The 4995-nt window shown below is 29.5% G+C and overlaps 1 non-coding gene across 1 annotated transcript; it reads right to left on the bottom strand.

The window, feature by feature from the left end:
- Window positions 1–3424: 3424 nt before the first annotated feature.
- On the bottom strand, window positions 3425–3509 carry LOC139846339 (small nucleolar RNA SNORD36). The gene has a single exon (XR_011759053.1). It is a non-coding gene; the product is annotated as a small nucleolar RNA SNORD36 (small nucleolar RNA).
- Window positions 3510–4995: the final 1486 nt, after the last annotated feature.

Below are 4995 nucleotides of genomic sequence, written 5' to 3'. Positions count from 1 at the left end.
AATTTATCTTGAAATAATGCTTACTTTTGAAGTCAAAATATGCTGAGGTAATAGATCTTTGAAAAGTTAGACATCATGTTTTATAAGGGTGATTTCAATACATTTAAATCTAATGTAATATGTTGGTGTTTTGAAGAGAATTTGTAGATGCAAGTTTACTTGTGTTGGCCAACGTGTGATTCATGATACCTGAGCTGATATTAATGTAACAAACTTGCGTCTTCTCTCTTGCGTCTTCTCTTGAGGCGCTGTAACTTTGATCCGTCACATGTCAAGGAATGCCACTTGAAAAATAGAGTTTGTGCAAGTCATTCCAAATATTCAGAGTTGTTGTAGGTGGTTGTAGCGCCATTTTTTGCCAATAATGTAGCAGGTGAACTTATTATTGAATGTGTAATTACATTTTGAATGTTAGGGGGTGTATGGATATGAAAAATGGGAATTTGAATGAGAATGAAAGATGGTGTTGGTTTTAGTCTATGTGGTAATATGCTTGTGTTTCTAACATTTGTAGCCTCTGGTCTGGATATTGTATATTTAATGGTAATGAATTTTTGTTTATTCAAGGTACTTGCTATAAAAGGGTGTGCTAACAAAAGTTAGATAATTATTATTAGTCCAGTTTGACTAATCTTTGACAAGCCGAGTATATGAGTAAGTTTTTAGTCATTTGACAAGCCGAGTATATGAGTAAGTTTTTAGTCATTTTTAGTGTTTTTGAACAGTTGTGTTGTGATGGTATAGAAATTTTAAAAATCAACTATATGTATTAAAGGTTTGATAGTCATAGGCAAAGTTGAAAAAGACGCGAGACGGGGCTGAAATGGTAACGACCTCAAAACATCGCAACGGAAAAAACGGAGACGAGACGGAGTCGCAACGGATGTTGACTAATGTTGACTTATATATATATATATATATATATATATATATATATATATATATATATATATATATATATATATATATATATTACACATATTATAGAGCTAAAAAACCTTCGTTAACAAGTTTGTACCTATAATTGCTATTAGCGTTAATATAATACAAAATGAAATAATAAACTAAGTCAATTTTGATTGATTTGACCGACTTATGACTGATTTTAACAGAATTTCTGACTTTTGATCAGCTTTGACCCAAATTTTCCTTTTTGACCGTTGACCGGCTTATAAGAAAACGGGACGGAATCGAAACGGTTTAGTCACCAAAAGACCGCAACGGGCATCAAAACGGGCGCACCGGACACCGTTTACAACCGTGGTCATAGGTCAGTTTGGTAGTTTGTTATAACGGTGACTAAATGGGCGGGTCAAATCATAAGAGGTTGTTGAACAATTGATGTTTTTTGTTGTTTGGTTGTAGTTACTATGTTGGTACATGTTGATTATATAACTTAGACTTTTTTGCTCAGTTGGTCCCTCTATTATACCCCAAATCGCTAGTTTGGTCCCTCGATTTTTAATTTGGCAATCAGAGTCCCTGAGCTATTTTGATTTTGCAATTGGCGTCCCTCCGTCAAATTTCTGCTAAAAATGTCCGTTAACCTTGTCATGTGCAATGCATGTGAGGGTAAAATCATCTTTTTACTCTTTTCTTCACTAAAAACAAGGGACCACTGGCGCAAAAATATCTTAACTAAAAATGAGGGACCACTGGCGCAAAAAAAATTATAAAGTTTATATTTTATTTTATAAATTTATAAAAACAAGAATCTATAAATTATTATTATTATTATTATTATTATTATTATTATTATACAAACTCTAACTTCAGATAATCAATTGATAACTAAACATCAGATCGGATTATTATATCATTTCACTACACATCAGATTCAACATTTTATACATATTCAACTTAGAAAAATGCTACAGATTATTATATCATTTCACTACACATCAGATTCAACATTTTATACATATTCAACTTAGAAAAATGCTACAGTACTTGTTCATATGTGTCATCTTCAACCTCAAACTTCACATCATCAAATAATGAATCTCAAAATGAATTGATTACAAAATTATGTTCCTCAATCGACGCCTAACACTCGTTGATCTTCAATTTTAAACAACAATATCATATTTGATGATTTTCAGTTCGTGTTCTTCGTTATGCGAAAACTCATGATGTTTTGGTCTCCGGATCAACTCAGTGCGTTTTAGATCGAATCAAGCATATTTTCTGAATCCTTATGTATCACTTATGCTTCGTGATTCATCAAATCAACATGAATTTCATTGCACGATTCACAGATTCAAAGTCAAAGTTCGTTTCTATGCGGTCAACTTTTTAATTTGGTTGAATCTGGAATTTTTAGGATCAACTGATGATTTTCGAACGATTAAATGATGATTCTAAACAAGTTTTGTGCAAAATTCAAATGCTGAAACACACTAGATCTCCGATTTGATTTTTCAAGTTCATCAATGGTGGTTCTCATGTTCATCAGCGATTAAATCAAGTTAGAGTTTGTATTATAATAATAATAATAATAATAATAATAATAATAATAATAATAATTTATAGATTCCTGTTTTTATAAATTTATAAAATAAAAATATAAACATTATAAGTTTTTTTGCGTCAGTGGTCGCTCACTTTTAGTTAAGATATTTTTGCGCCGGTAGTCCCTTGTTTTTAGTAAAAAGACAATTTTACCCTCACATGCATTGCACATGACAAGGTTAACGGACATTTTTAACAGAAATTTGACGGAGGGACGCCAATTGCAAAATCAAAATAACTCAGAGACTCTGATTGCCAAATTAAAAAACGAAGGACCAAACTAGCGATTTAGGGTATAATAGTGGGACTAATTGAGCAAAAAAGTCTATAACTTATCAATAAAAAAGAAAAATCATATAAAATCCCGTAATTTTACGGGTCTTTGCACTAGTTTATAATTTAACTCAACATAGCCTAAATTCATCTGTTTTAGTATATAATAGAAATAGAAATAGAAATAGAAATAGAAATGGAAATTTGAATAATGAAAATAACATAGCAATAAAAATGATATATTAAATACATAAATTATCTTCAATATAATCTTTTAGATTAACTTAACAATTTTCTGTTAGAAGTAAATATTTCAGATAAATATAACATTAACAAATAGAAGTAAGACGATTTACAATCATTTTGTAATACAGATAAAACTACTTGTCCATTAGTTCAACTTGTCCATTACTTTTATTACATAAGAGTATAAAATTTTAATCCAATAAATATGGAAAAAACATCCAACTATTTTGACCATTTGAAAGATTCATCTCAATCAACAAATATCTTAGTTCAATAAAATTGATACAAAAACATAAATCAGTAAAAAAAAAAAAAAAAAAAAAAAAAAAAAAAAATATATATATATATATATATATATATATATTAAAATAGAAATGAGAGACAGAAGAAAGGGAAAGCATCAGTTTTAAAAAGCTCGATTTTGGAGCCTCATGATTTAGATCAGCCCAAATATTATCAAGGTTTTTCATCATCTGCAAAACCCCTAATGAAACACTTGTGAAAAAAGAAAAAAAATAATTAAAAAACCGAGAAGTTACGAACTGCTGCCAAGGTTAATGAGTACAAGAAAGCTGCATAGATATCTAAAACGTACACATATATCTGCTTTATATACAGCTAGACGGTACATCCGCTACAACCCTAGATCCATGAGAGTCCAACATCTTTTTAAAGCCCATATATTGACTATTCTATAACTAGGGCTTAAGTCGAGTATGGGCCTTATATTTAACGTACACATATCTGCTTTATATTTATAAATTTATAAATTTATTATTATTATTATTATTATTATTATTATTATTATTATTATTATTATTATTATTATTATTATTATTATTAAGTCGAGTATGTGATTAATTAAGACCCGTGAATTCGCGAGATTTTTTTAGGAAACAAATTAAATATCGAATTGCCCAGTAATATGATTTTATGTAATCCTTTTTAGGTTGTTTAGAAACCAAAACAATATTAAAAGTAATGCTGGATTAATGATAATAAAGCAAACAAGTTAATACCGAAAAATCTAAATGACATGAAGTTGAAAATCATAATAGTGTAAAAAATCTTGAGTTTGTAGTTATTTTTTTGTTGAATGGCCCAGAGATTACTCCATGATTTTAATCTTTTAACGCGTTCAATGAATTGTATAGAGAGCGAAAGCTATCTGATTTATTTGAGTATACTCTAGATCTCATTCAAGCTTGTAATCTATTTGCCTGAACACATTAAAATAAATAACATTATAACATTCCATAAAATAAATAGTTAACATGTTTAAAGTAAGGGTGAGCGTGGGGCGGTTGGGGGCGGTTTTGTGCGGAGCCCGCACCCATAACCAATACTTCGGTTAATTAACATTTTTAACCGTTTGGTTCGGTTAAAAACGGTTTGGTTAATTTGGATAAATCGGTTAATGAATAGGTATAAAACGGTTAATTTGGTTAACCGTTTATGGGTAAAAAAGGTTAATCGATTTATGTCTAATACTAATGAAACTCACATTTAAATATATGAGTAGGTTTTTTCTCATATTTCTAATCCAAAATAAGAATTAGAGAGTGTAGCTTTTACACTTCAAATACATGCAAAGTACATAAATGACTAGAATAATCAGTTTTTCATGTAGAGTTTTGAAACTGTTAAATAATTTTCAAACTTCATTTATCAGTCAATGATCAGTTAACACAAATATAATGATATTATGTGCAATATACTCCGTAATTTGGTTTGAACAGAAGCCATGAAGCCATGAAACCATGAGTCCATGACCATTTTTCTTTTCCAATTATTAAAATTAAAATCAATTAACTAACACAGAACATATATAGTCACTTATAATGATGTTACTCACAACTTCACAAGCAATCTAACTAAAACTGGAACATAGTCGTAAGTGTATAGATTGGAGTTAATTAGTTCACATTCTTTATATGGTTTGGTCAATGATATGTAAAAAGTAAT

Source organism: Rutidosis leptorrhynchoides, chromosome 4 (genome assembly GCF_046630445.1).
Source record: "Rutidosis leptorrhynchoides isolate AG116_Rl617_1_P2 chromosome 4, CSIRO_AGI_Rlap_v1, whole genome shotgun sequence".
NCBI classification, from domain to species: domain Eukaryota; kingdom Viridiplantae; phylum Streptophyta; class Magnoliopsida; order Asterales; family Asteraceae; genus Rutidosis; species Rutidosis leptorrhynchoides.
This window is presented reverse-complemented; position numbering and strand designations above follow the sequence as displayed.